Raw genomic sequence first — 14,388 nt, forward strand, 5'->3', positions numbered from 1 at the left:
ACAAGGTCAGCATTCAATCTAACTTTGCCACGCTCTACCTAGAACTGTTAACTATAATCTTGGTTATTTCAGAGTGCCAATTTACTAGTAAACAGTATTGCCAATAACAGTCGCATTGATACTATTATTTTTCTTCAAACCCCATGGAGCAGATAAAAAATAGTAATAATAGCTAACTAAGCTTTATTAAATGCCTGCTAAGTGCTGGGCATCATACCTCTATTATCTTTAATACTTTCACTAACCCTACAGGGTAGATACTGTAGTTGTGGAGCCCAGTGAAGTTAAGCAATCTGCTAAGATCAGGGTAGAGACTCAAACCAAGATTATCTCTGTCTGATTTTCAAATCTGGGCCAGTTTCAAGGTGCCACTCTCTGGCCCAAACTATCAGTCTAAGCAGAAGCCTTATCTGGTTATGTTTACTTAAGTTGCAGCAACCAAATACTGCATGAGATATACTTACACTAAAACATTATTCATTGTTTATCTGAAATTCAAATTTGACTGGATGCTCTGCATTTTTGTTTGCTAAATGTGGCAACTGTATGTGAAGAGACTTCGGAGATTGTTGAGTTTAGTGGTTCTTGGTGGTTATTAGCCAGGGGCACTTGGCAAAATAGATCAGGAGGGCCTTTCCAAAATACACATGTAGGCTCTACCCCAAACTGCATAAGGATTTCAGAGTGTATTTATTGAGTACCTTCCCCACACCAAGTACTTTTCCAGGCTTTGGAAACACAGCAAGAAACACAAAAAAATTCTACCTTTGGGGATTTTCCAGGTGATTGCAAAACTCCTCCCAGTTAAGAAATAATGGATCAAGCATCCTCATTTTACAGATCGAGGAAACTGAGGCCCAGCATGGTGCCATGATGACTCCAGATCACTGAGGTACTAGGTGAAGTATCCTAACTTCTAGCCCAGTACTTTTTTTTTTTAACTATCTCTCCACTGACCATAAGTCTTGAACTTTCCACATTATGCCCCTAATATCCCATTATCCCTAAAATTACAATATTTGGTTTGTAAAATACAGACCCAAAAGCTATGTCATTCTTAGAATAATAAACAACATTGCTTGAGATTATACATGATAACAGGCAGCAGTAAGAATGAATCCTGACCCCAAATGAAAGTGGCAGTCATTATTGACACTTCACTCTTACAAGACAGTCACAGTTTACACTGTCTGCATGCAGCATTTTTTATTTACATTGGCTGATTCATTCCCCCAGTAACCCTGTGAATGAGACAGGAAGGATGTTATCGTAACTGCTCCTTTGCAGTTGAGGTAACTGAGATGAGTTGATGTGTTCAAGTTCAAGCAACTCATAAATGGCAGAAACAAGGTTCAAATCCAGATTTTCTGTCTCCAAGTTAGAATAAAATAATCTGAGGACGAATGAAAATTTTGGCTTGTTTTTTTGTCTTTTTTTCCAGCATGAATGAGCAGCAAAGTGTTGAACACAAAGGTGGAAGAAACTTGCTGTTACTTGTTAGACTCTAATATCCCTGCTGACTCCAAAGCCTTTCCTTCTCCAGAAGCTCCATCCTCCTCTCCTCTTGAGCCACACATTCCCACCACACTGGGTATTTTGTGAGGCTAGACCACTGATTGCAGCAAAAACCTCAGCCTCAGTCAAATGCATACACATTACCCAAGAACCACACCCCAATATGCTCCCATATTTGTAGGGATTCATGGAGTAGATAAACCAGTTAATACTGAGTTTGTGTGCAGTTAGTAGCAGTGCTGACCCTCTCCTCATAGAATGAATATGGACCAAAGAACAAGAAACCTAGAAATGAGAGCTGGGGAAGGTGGGGCCTATGTTGAACAGGGAAGATGTTTACTTCTTGTCAAATTTTCACATAACCCCAAGGCAGACATCCACTTTCTTAGGGAGTGAAACACAAATTCCACAAGAATTTTAAAGAGAAAACTGGAAAGAGCTGCAGATGCTGTGTCTTAGACTCTTGTGGGTACCAGGCTGCCTTCTGCAGTAAGAGATCACTGACAGAGGATTTGGGAAGCCCAACTATAACCCACCTCCATCATTTGAGGTCTGAGCAGACATGCCTAGAATAATTTGCCCAGGTGCCACCATTAGATACTACAATCCACACTTCAGCTGCTGTTTTCTAGTTATCTACCACTCCCAATAGGGCAGCTGCTCAATGATCTCTAGTGACCTATTGATGACCCATTGATTTTAACAATGGCATTAGAACTTAGAACAAAGTTCTGTTGCCCAAGGAGCCAAGTCAATCCCAAGTAACTTGTACAAACTCCCTATACTAAACAAATATATTTTAGGTACCGATACCCAACTTACGATGAGGTTATGACATCCCAATGAACCCACTGTAAATGGAAAACATTGTGAGTTGAAAATGCACTTACATCTAACCTATCAAACATCATAGCTTAGCCTAGCCTACCTGCTCAGAACATTTACATTTACATCAGCCTACAGTTGGGAAGAATCATCAACACAAACCTATTTTATAATCAAGTGTTGAATTTCTAATGTAATTTATTGAATGCTGTACTGAAAGCAAAAAAACAGAATGGTTATAGGGGTACTTGCAGTATGGTTTCTACTGAACACGTATGACTTTCACACCATCATAAATTTGAAAAACCATAAGCCAAACCGTCGTAAGTTGGGAACTGTCTGTATTTGCAGGAGCAGTCTTCTAAGCTGTTCTCTGTGCCTACAGCTCTCCTCCTCAATCATCTTGTATATACCCACTGGCTGAATTTCCTAAAAGACCACTTTCACCATATCTTTCTTTCACATAAAAATAAAATCCATCCATGGCACTGCCTTAAAAAAAAAAACAGTGTTTATTCACCTGATCATCCCCATTCAAATACATCTCTTAGGTAAGGATCAAGTGAGAAAAATGTGTGTGAGGCCAGGCGTGGTGGCTCACGCCTGTAATCCCAGCACTTTGGTAGGCTGAAATGGGTGGACTGCCTGAGGCCAGGAGTTCGAGACCAGCTTGGCCAACATGGTGAAACCCCATCTCTACTAAAAATATGAAAATTAGCCAGGCATGGTGGCGGGCTCCTGTAATCTCAGCTACTTAGGAGGCAAAGACAGGAGAATCGCTTGAACCCAGGAGGCAGAGGTTGCAGTGAGCTGAGATCATACCATTGCACTCTAGCCTGGGTGATGAGAAACTGTGTCTCAAAAAAAAAAAAAAAAGAAAGAAAAATGTGTGTGAAAATAACTTGGAGAGTATAGTATGTTGCATTTATATAGCATTTCAGAGCTTTTGAAGTGCTATATTAATCTGTTCTCACGCTGCTATGAAGAAATACCTGAGACTAGGTAATTTATAAAGGAAAGAGTTTTAATTGACTCACCATTCCACAGGGCTGGGGAGGCCTCAGGAAACTTACAACCATGGTGGAAGGGAAAGCATACACATCCTTTTTCACATGACAGCAGGAAGGAGAATAAACACCATGCGAAGGGGGAAGCCCCTTAAAGAATCATCAGATCTCCTGAGAACGAATCATCAGATATCATGAGAATCATCAGATATCATGAGTCATGATATCTTAAAGAATCATCAGATATCATGAGAACAGCATGAGGGAAACCGCCCCCATGATTCAATTATCTCCACCTGGTCCCACCCTTGACACATGGGGATTCTTACAATTCAAGGTGAGATTCGGGTGGGGACACAGAGCTAAACCATATCAAAGCATTTTGTATGTCTTACTTGATTTCAAGAAATCGGAGAAGACACGTTTATGTTACTTTTTGTATATGTACATTTTGTCTCAATAAAGTGGGCTGTTAACTTCCAGGTCTTACTTTTTTGTGGGTTGGCTGATATAAAATGTAAAATTTCATATTAAATTACATTAAATATCATTACTGTATCATATTAAATATCAATAAAGCAGATCAGTCATCTAGTTTTTTACTGCAAGAAGACATAAAAATTAGACTTTTGCCATGATTAAACTGTATTTCTACTATGTTTAGAAGAGCAGAACGAAGTTGTAAGAAGCACAGAAGTTTATAACTACTTCAAATCAGACAAAAATTGTTTATATAATTGAAGAATCTTAAAATATGGAAAATATTTGAGGTTTTTGCTAGTTTTTTGTCTTTTTATAATGACAGAAATATAAGTTCAGAAAAAGGTATTATCTCTAGTTGGAAGACAACTGGAACACTGATTAAAAGCTTATGTTAGATTAATTTTGATTTGTAGAAGGCAGTACAGTGCATGGATTAAGAGTGTGGCCTCTGCAGCCAGCGTGCCTGCATCCAAATCCTGCCTCTGCTACTCACAGGCTATATGACCTTGGAGAACTTATGTGACCTCTGTAGACTTCAGTTTCGTCATCTGTGAAATGAGAATAATAATAATATCTACACCATAAGGCAGTTGTGAAGATTAAATGAGTTAATATTTGCACGATACATACTCAGCATAGGTCTGACACATAGTGAACATTTTGTAAGAGGTAATGGCAATGATGATGATGATGATGATTACTTGAAGAGGAAAGACAGGATCAAATTCAGGGTTACAAACTCAAATTCAGGTTACAAAATCAAATTCAGAGTTACAAGGACTTATCCAGGTTCTCCTATGTATCCTGGTTAAGCAATTTACTTTTGCAGGGCTGAATCCTCCTTTGTAAAATGGCATCTATGATCATATGTAAAATAATCCTTTGATTACAACAGATCTGGAGATTTGCCTTCCTGTCTGATATTCAATTAATAAAGGTTCTAATTCTAATCCTTAGGGTCTGGTCAATAATTTTTGGAGTGAGGTGAGATTCATCTCATTACAAGAGATGGAAAACATGAGTCAAACTGGCTGAAGACAATGGGAAACTTCTCAGTTCATGTAACCGAACAAGTCTAGGGGAAGCTCTGACTTCAGGTTCAGCTTGATCAGAGCCTCAACCAGGGATCTCCAGACTCAGCTTCTCTTCAGCTTCTCTCCATCTCTCTCTCTCTCTTTTTTTTTGAGACAAGTCTCGCTCCGTCACCCAGGTTGGAGTGTAGTGGCACGATCTTGGCTCACTGCAACCTCCACCTCCAGGGTTCAAGTTCTCCTGCCTCAGCCTCCCGAATAGCTGGGATTACAGGCATGCGCCACCACATCCAGCTAACTTGTATTTTTAGTAGAGATGAGGTTTCACCATGTTGGCTGGGCTGGTCTCCAACTCCTGACCTCAAATGATCTGCCCACCTCAGCCTCTCAAAGTGCTGGGATTACAGGCGTGAGCCACTGTGCCCAGCCTATCTCTTTACTCAGCAGTTTTTGCTTTATTCTCAGGTTCTATGTAGCTCCAGACTCTTGTAATCATTATTGCAAACAGACCCAGACAAAAGGAACATGTGAATTTCCCTCAATAACTCTGCCAAAGTTTCCTTGTACCTACAAATGGCACAAGAGATCTTTTTGAGATTACAGAAATATTAAAAAACCAGATTTTTGTGGTTACTTTGAAAATTTACTAAAAATGATTGAATTGTATACTTTAAATGGGTGAATTTTATGCTATGCGAATTATACCTCAACAAAGTCCGTAAAAACAGTTTCCTTGTATCACTCTGGTTCTGAGGGGGTCACATGACCATTTCTCAAAGAGTCACTATCTATCACTGGGTCAGAGGAATGTGACGCTCTGATTGGCCAGGCCTGAATATCACACCCACTCCCTGAAGACGAGGATAAAGTCAGTTTCACCCAAAGCACAGTGACTGAGAGTGAGGGTGGAGGGTGGTTCCCCAGTCGAAAATCAAGTGAATGAATGCTGTTTCTTAAAGCCCAAGAACCAAAGTTGATCTAGGACTAGTCAAACCTTCCAGGGCCTCTCTGAACTCAAATCTGGGCCTGGATAGGCCAAACCATTGATACATTTATGTCTTATGAAACCTAGTTTTTTTTTTTGTTGTTGTTGTTTTTGCATTCTCCATGGAGGATGTCAAAACAAAGCAAAATGCAATGAAGGTGGGATGATTCCCATGCTGGATTCTTATTCTTAGAAACATTGAGAGTAACTATCCCCAGATAAATCCAGAAAGTCCTTCTCTCTGTCTGGGTGCTGCCCAGTGCTCACTAGGGCTGTCGCAGGCCATAGACGAGGGAGGTATACTGTGTTACCTCTTCATACCCCATTCAGCAAACCACTAGACCTGTGCTCCTTGAGAACAGATAAGGAACAAATTCTCTACTTTTTTTTTTTTTTTTGGTCACTTTATATCTTTTATCTTGCCTCTCCTTATCTCTCTCTCAAACTTGTTTGTCAATGTTTTTGACTGTGGCTTCAAAGGAGGGATGAGGTAATATATTAAAATGAACCATGTCATTTAAATGATTTTCCAGGGCAAGGGGAGAAACAGTGCTTACAGTACTTGAGGCTCTTTTTACTTTGTTGAAGAATGGCAAAATCACAACAAAAGCAGACACATCTGGAGTGCTTCCCAGAGCACAGGCATTGTGCTGAGCACTCTACATCTCTTGTTCTTTTAATCGTCACAACATCACTGAGGAGTGGATACTTTTTTCCACATTTTACATGTGAGCAATGGTTCAGAGAAGTTACGTAAGGTCACACAGCTAGTCTGAAACAGAGATGGGCCCTCTGTAGGGTGGTAACTTTTAAACAAATAACTGCTTGTCTGCCTGTAACAAATCTGGCTGTCATCTAAAAGCCTCTTCATAGTCACAGACACGTCCTTGAAACCCCTTGGCTTCCAATGGAAGGAGAAGTAGCTGCCCTCAGCTCACAAGCACAGAAGCAGGGAGGAGCCACTGAAATGAATCTGTAAAGTTGAAGGTGTGACTACTGGTGGTGCAAACTGACACCCTACCTGCTGCATGTGGGCACAGATGGATCTGTTTGGCCAGCACCTGTTGGTAGTAATTATTATTATTTTTAATGAATTTTAATGCCTTTTATGGGGTATCTTCTCTTCAAATCACACCTGCTCTCTCTCCTTTTTTTTTTTTAAATAGCCCTGATAGCTTATCCCATTACCTCACATCTGTATGTCAGCTGTCTGGCTCTGAAAGGCCTTTGCCTTTACATCTCTGAAAGAGCTAGTAGTTTGCCAAGAGTGCCTGTTCAGCCCTCTCCTCTACCCTGAGGTGTCAGGAAGTCTGAGTAGAAAGCCAGGAGAATACATTTTCTCATGTAACCAATGGGTGTTTGCCTAATAGACTATAAACTTCCATTTCATTATGGATCAATGAGGCTTTTAAGGTGGCACCAGGAACCTTACCATTTTTGCATTCCATTGTTTCCATCTAACTTAACCCTTGCATCAGTGCTATAAAGTACACAGTTCTGTAGTTCCCATTTTATAGATGAGAAAACTAAGACTTACAGGTGTGTCATAGCTGGCCTATCGTAACAGAAATCAGACCCCAAGCCCTCACTCTTAGCCACTATTCACAGTCTATGTTCTCTACACGTTAGGATCACCTGGGAAGGTCCTCTACAGTTCCAATATTTGATTCAAACCAAAACCAATTAAATCTAAATCTGTGGGGATTGAAGCTAAGACATCAGTGCTTTTTTATTAGTGCCCCCAGATGATTCAAATGTGATGAGAACGTTGCATTATCATACTCCCTTCTAATCCACAGGGGATATGTTCCAAGACCCCAGTAGATGCCCAAAACCATGGATTGTCCTGAGCCCTCTATGTACTATGATTTTTTTTCCTATACATACATACTTATGATAAAGTTTCACTTACAAATTTGGTACAATAAAGGATAACAACTAATAATATCATAAAACAATATGCTGACCTCATTACTCTTTTGGGCCATTATTAAGTAAAATAAGGGTTACTTGGACGCATGCACAGCGATGCTGCAACAGCTGACCTGACAACCAACAGATCAACTAAGTGACATACAGGTGGGGAGCTTCTATAGTGTGAACACTCTGGACAAAAAGATGATTCACACCCTGGGCAGGCAGAGCAGGATGGCTAAGATTTCATCATGCTACTCAGAACATGGACAACTTGAAATATATGAATTGTTTATTTCTGGAATTTTCTATTTAATTTATGTGGACCTTGGATAAGGGGGGACTACCGTATCTGAAGAGTCAGCGATACAAATTCACACGTCAAAGGAGTGTGTTGTTTGGGAGATGGCAGCTGCTTACATCTGATGATAGGCCAGCAGGTGACTCTGGGCTGTTGAGTGTGCATTTACACATCCATATGAATGGTACAATCACACGAAGTGGGAACGGTCAACCACATGTGACTGTAGTCAGTTTTTAGAGACAGAAGACTTGGGTTTGAATCCATGCCCCTGTTAGTCATATGACTTTGCGTGTGTTATTTAACCCCTCTGAGCCTCAGTTTGCCTATCTCGAGAGAGGGGAAAACAATGTGCCCCATTTTGGAGGTTGAGTTGGCGAGGAAGGGCATGCATGTACTGGGCTCAGCACAGATTCTGGCACGTTGTAAGCCATCAATTGCTGCTAGCTATTTATTGATGGCACTTAGTACCCCAGCAAAGGTGTATACCACATAATAAAGACAAATTCGAATTCTGAAAATAGTTTGTGCCTCCTCACTTCTGATCACTAAGTGTTTAGGATTACCCTCTTCACTTGAAAATTCAATTCATTTGCTTGGGTGATTTAGCATCAAGGGTGATTGTCTGAGAGGTAGCCCAATGACTCTGTTAACAGGTCTGCAAACAGGCAGTAGGGCTGGGATATGGACCAGGTGAAAACAAGGGGAGTGCTAAGGGCTCTGACTGCAGGTGGTACTGCCCAGCTATGGGAACTGTGACCCTAAGAAAGCTTTTACTTCATGAGAAGGGAGAGGTCCAGAGGCTGAGGAGAAGGCTCAGAACAGAATAGGTAATGGGAAGCCACTTTTAGGATCTGAGGAAGAAGTTGAGAGGTTTCGTCAGATCCAAGCACGACCCTCCTCCTTGCCCCTGGGCTTCTTGTTTGTCCTGTTATTACCTTGTTACTACCTAAGAACTCTATTCTCCTCTACACTCTCCATTTAGCTGAATGTTCATCGTTCATCCCTTTTTTTTTTTTTTTTTTTTTTTTTTTTTTTCAGAGACAGGGTCTTGCTTTGTCACCCAGGCTGGAGTGCAGTGGTGTGATCATAGCTCACTGCAGCCTCAAACTTCTGGGCTCAAACAATGCTCCTGAGTAGGGATCCAGGTGTGAGCCACTATGTCAGACTTATTTGTTCTTTTAAGACTCACTCAAGCTTTGCCTATTCTGCTGCTCTTTCTGAACCTATCTAGATCAAAGTTAGAAATGCTTCCTCTGAGCCGCCATAGGCTTTTTGCCTGCCATTGTTGACTGCCTTTATATGGACATGTCTTATTTTAAAGTATTTTTGAGTTTTCTGAGGATGGAGACCACATTCTACACTTCTGTTCAACTCCACTTTCTCCTACCACAGAGGTTAATGTGTTTGGCTCTTATCAGATAAAAGTACATTATTTTTATACACCACATCACAGAACTCTGCAGGCAAATAAGACTTAAGGATCTGCTAGTCCAAGAGTGGCAAATGTCCTCTTGATCCACAGGTCAAATCCTTCCAAAGTGGTCTATTTGGCCAGAACAGTCTATTTTTGTTTTGTTTTGCTTTGTTTTTAAATACAGATGGTCTCCAACTTACAATGGTTTGATTTACAATTACTCAACTTCACGATAGCGTGAAAGCCATACACATTCAGCAGAAACTGTACTTCAAGTACCATATAATCATTCAGTTTTCCACTTTCAGTTCAGTATTCAATAAATTACATGAGATATTCTACACTTTATTATAAAATAGGCATTATGTTAGATGATGTAGCCCAATTGTAGTCTAATGTAAGTGTTCTGAGCATGTGTAAGGCAGGCTAGGCTAGGCTGTGATGTTTGGTAGGTTAGGTGTATTAAATGCACTTTTTACTTAGATGGGTTTCTTAGCCTCATGGTAAGCCAAGAAATATCTGTACCGAATCTGAATGTCTTTAGGTGGGCTGTGCCTGTCCAGTCCTCTGCAGTTCGGTCCACTTTCTAAAGCCTTACCATTTTACACAATTTATCTGCCCAACCCCTTAAGGAATTTGAGAGTGATCCCTAATTTGTAGATCTTCCCCACAACATCTCTAATACATGACTCCCCTGCCTGGACTTTCAGAGGCAGGGAGCTTATGAGGAAGTATGTTCTGCTGGTGGAACGCTGACTAAAATAATTCTTCCTGAATGAAAATCATAACTTAGAGTCATCTACTGAAATTAACCTGCTACATACTAACTACATTAAATCCTTTTGCTAACCTACCTTTTACTGCTGAATGCTTTCCCCATTCTCAAGTATTCCACCACAGGATGATATAAGTCTTTTTAGATATACTTTCTAATTTGTTATTTAGACAGAGGACATGTAACTTAGAACTGCATTTGACTTTGTTCTTCAACTATGGTCATCTGAAAATGACCTTCTTGGTAAACATTCCGCGTCATTCTATAGAATAAGGGCTGCACATGTCCACCTAGCCTTTTGTACTCACATGTGAGATTTTCAGATATCCTGGAATAATCTTACACATCTGTCTAGCTCATCAGATTATGGGTGATTTGAGAGTCTGGCATGAACCAGCATTCCAGAAGGTTGCAATTTGAGTATATGATAGACCTAAGTAGATCTTATCTCATGTTGGCCCATTAAGCCTAGACATTTTCACAGCTTTATCCTGTACAGCAGTTAGCTTGTGCCCGAATGCACAGGAATGCAACTCCAGCAATTATTTACCAGATGGAACGTGTTTTTTGTGTTTCTGTTTTAAGGGAACTCCGATAAAGTTTTTGATTCTAGTTTTGATGGAGTGGATTGTAAACCTGTTATAACCTGCTGAGGGGGGAAAATCCCATATTTTTCTGTTTTCAGGAAAAATCATTTCCATATGAAAGGCCATCTGGAGAACTGGGCGTATAATAAATCACTGTTCACACCAATTATACTTACCGGGGAGCCCAGTTATTTTCTTGCAAGTAGAGACAGGAGAATATTGACTTCTGAAAACAATATTGCTATGAACTTCCTTAAGGGTCAGGAAGATGCCAGATGGGCATTCTGAGATGAGAGAAACTACCCTGGTGTGGGGAATGGAACCCCATTTGCATGTTTCTCTTCTCCTTCAGCTGTAGTCCTCACAAAAATCAAATATATTCTTATCCTATGTGACTATTCTTACATACTTTTAAAAAGTTTTTTCCCTTGCAATTTGTGTGGATCCACCAATCTGAATCAAGATGCTGGTTTTCAAGTCAATGCCATTTAGCAGCTGAATCACCTGCAGTGAGTCATCTAACTCCCTTAGCCCCTCCTCCCCTATTTGGAAAATGTGGCTAATGAAAATGACCTAACATGGCTAAATGCCTGCTACATTAATGTAGAGATGTCTGTAGGAAGAATGAGCAGTGAAGAACTCTGGTGACATCAAGCCCCTGTCCCCTGCATTTAGGCCCCCAGGGCTGCCTGGTTCTTGTAGGTTAATAAGCAACTCCAGTGTTCTTCCATTAAATCCCCGTTTTCCTTAGTTGAGTTGGAATTGGCTTTATGTTACTTGCAATTACAAGAGTTTTGACTAATAGCTTATGCATCTATTAACATTGGTAACCAGGAAGAACACACAGCAGCATGGAAAAGGAATTTTGATGAATTTTACAAAGAGCATGATATAAAATTGTGAATGATATGTATTGCAGTTATTTGCAATAATCATGCCTATGCAAGACAAGTGAAAAAGAAATATTTTAAAAATGTACGGGTGGCTGTAATCCCAGCTACTCAGGAGGCTGAGGCATGAGAATTGCTTGAACCTAGGAGGCGGAGATTGCAGTGAGCCAAGACCACACCACTGGGCCCCAGCCTGGACCACAAAGCGAAACTCTCCAAAAAAAAAAAAAAATTAATGGATGTTTAGTATGGTAGAGTTATGGATGATTTGTTTTCTTCATGTTATGGGGTCAAAAACTTAGGAAACTACATTTGACTGTGCAAAGTAAATGTGGCTTCACTTGTTTTCTACAACTGATCAAATCTTACTCATTGGCTCCACATCCACATTCATCACTAACCGTATTTTAGCCTCTTTGGATATGAAAGGAGTTTTGGTGTAAAGAGTTTGGTTGTGTTTTTAAAGGTAAGTGGCTCTTGTTGTCTGCCCTCCTTTCTAGATGGTTTCTTGGTATATTGGGGTGGCAGTGTTGTGAGAAAGTGAGCTTTAGGAGTGAGCAGTAGGAGAAAGTGGGCTTTAGATTTGTATACACGGGTCCTCATGCTGTGATTAGGTTTGGTATTGACATTTTTTAGCAATGTCTCTGGATACCTGGTTGACTTGTAGTACTGACATCAGTGCGTGGGGAAACTGACTTTTTCAAGGAGGCACAAAGGCACTCATGTAGACCCTACATCTGATAATCATGCTGTGTTTTTATTTTTAGTTGTCAAATGATCCTTTATTGAAATTTTTCCCTCGTAGCTCATAGCTAGCTGGATATTTACTTGCAGCACTGTTGATGTGATGTCATCTATGATGTCAGGAGGCTGGTGCCCATCAACACTGCAGCTCATAGACTGGGCAGTCTCCAGGATCTCTTTACGGGTCCCAGAGAGTTCTGTGACTAAGGATTGGTGCTGCATCTGTCGTGCAATGTTGACAGTCTCATGAAAAATGGCATTTCCACTGTGCTTGATTTTTTTGCCTCTTTCTGTCTCTGGTTCCTTGAGGGCTTTGATGCTCATGGCAGAGGCAGAAAGTACCACCTCAGTCTGAGCCTGTCTGTTCTGATTGGTCAGTTTCATTGTAATCCTTTGACTCTTCTGATGACCTGTGGCCTTGGGAATGTCATCACCAACTTATTTTGGAGATAGGTCCAGAGGGTTGATCTTAAGGTCTAGGGCAGACACGGTACCCAGTTTTCCACCAGGGCACCTGGCAGGTATATGACCTTGATCTCATTGGGATTGAACTTGGGCAGCATGGCAGAGGTGGCTAGATGAACCCAGATGTAGTATGACTGAAGAAAGTTGCACTTTGGCTTCCTCCAAGCCAAGAGGCCCAAGCTGTTGGTTTTCACTTTCTGTGTTACATATTGGCACGGGCCAATTGGGTGGGGGTCCCTTTGTTGAGTTTTAACTGAGGAGCAGGACACAGTCTTTTTCCTCTTTTGGGATTCCTTTCTTTCAATTTATCTACTACTTGTGATATCGGCCCTGAATGGAGAAGCCAAGACACATAAAACTCACTTTTCCCCTTCAATCTCTATCTTTTCTTCCCCTGGCATTCCCTTGGTTTGGAAAGGAAAAACACCCCATATTTTCTGTGCAGTAGGGATACCTCTTACTTCAAAGATCATTTCTCTCTACCAATAGCTTTAGAATTCAGGTTCATTGTTCTGACCCTTGATATTTTAATGGAAGTGATAGGAATGCAGAAAATCATTTTCTTTATCTCCAACCTCTGAATTTTAAAGACAGTTATTCTAGGAACTCAAAATTGGAAATCAAAAGGTAGATTTTTTTTTTCTATTTGCATTCCTGCTATAACAATCTCAAACCTCCCTGAGTCATAAGAATTACCTTAGGCTGAGGCAAGGGCACGCCCAAGATGGCCAAATAGGAACAGCTCCAGCCTCTAGTTCCCAGCATGAGTGACACAGAAGACGTGTGATTTCTGCATTTTCAACTGAGGTACTGGGTTCATCTCACTGGGGAGTGCCAGACAATCAGCGCTGGTCAGCTGGCACAGCCCAACCAGTGAGAGCTGAAGCAGGGTGAAGCACTGCCTCATCTGGAAAGCGCAAGGGGGAAGGGAATCCCTTTTCCTAGCCAAAGGAAACTGAGACACACAACACCTGGAAAATCGGGTAACTCCCACCCTAATACTGCACTTTACGAAGGGTCTTAGCAAATGGCATGCCAGGAGATTATATCCCACACCTGGCCAGAGGGTCCCACGCCCACGGAGCCTCCCTCATTGCTAGCACAGCAGTCTGAGATCTAACTGCAAGGCGGCAGCAAGGCTGGGGGAGGGGCGCCTGCCATTGCTGAGGCTTAAGTAGGTAAGCCACTGGGAAGCTCGAATTGGGTGAAGCCCACCGCAGCTCAAGGAGGCCGGCCTGTCTCTGTAGACTCCTCCTCTGGGGATGGGCATAGCTAAACAAAAAGCAGCAGAAACCTCAGCAGAGGTAAATGCCCCTGTCTGACAGCTTTGAAGAGAGCAGTGGATCTCCCAGCACGGAGGTTGAGATCTGAGAACAGACAGACTGTCTGCTCAAGTGGGTCCCTGACCCCTGAGTAGCCTAACTGGGCGACATCCCCCACTAGGTGCAG

General features: G+C 41.3%; 1 long non-coding RNA gene across 1 annotated transcript in view; it reads right to left on the reverse strand.

The window, feature by feature from the left end:
* Nucleotides 1–6,408: 6,408 nt before the first annotated feature.
* The window catches only part of LOC105532057, a 17,277-nt gene continuing 9,297 nt past the window's right edge, over nucleotides 6,409–14,388 (reverse strand). Inside the window, exon 4 of the long non-coding RNA XR_001004900.1 lies at nucleotides 6,409–6,618. This is a non-coding gene — a long non-coding RNA (uncharacterized LOC105532057). The remainder of the gene's footprint in view (nucleotides 6,619–14,388) is intronic.

The sequence above is a fragment of the Mandrillus leucophaeus genome, unplaced genomic scaffold, assembly GCF_000951045.1.
Source record: "Mandrillus leucophaeus isolate KB7577 unplaced genomic scaffold, Mleu.le_1.0 Scaffold93, whole genome shotgun sequence".
Classification (NCBI taxonomy): domain Eukaryota; kingdom Metazoa; phylum Chordata; class Mammalia; order Primates; family Cercopithecidae; genus Mandrillus; species Mandrillus leucophaeus.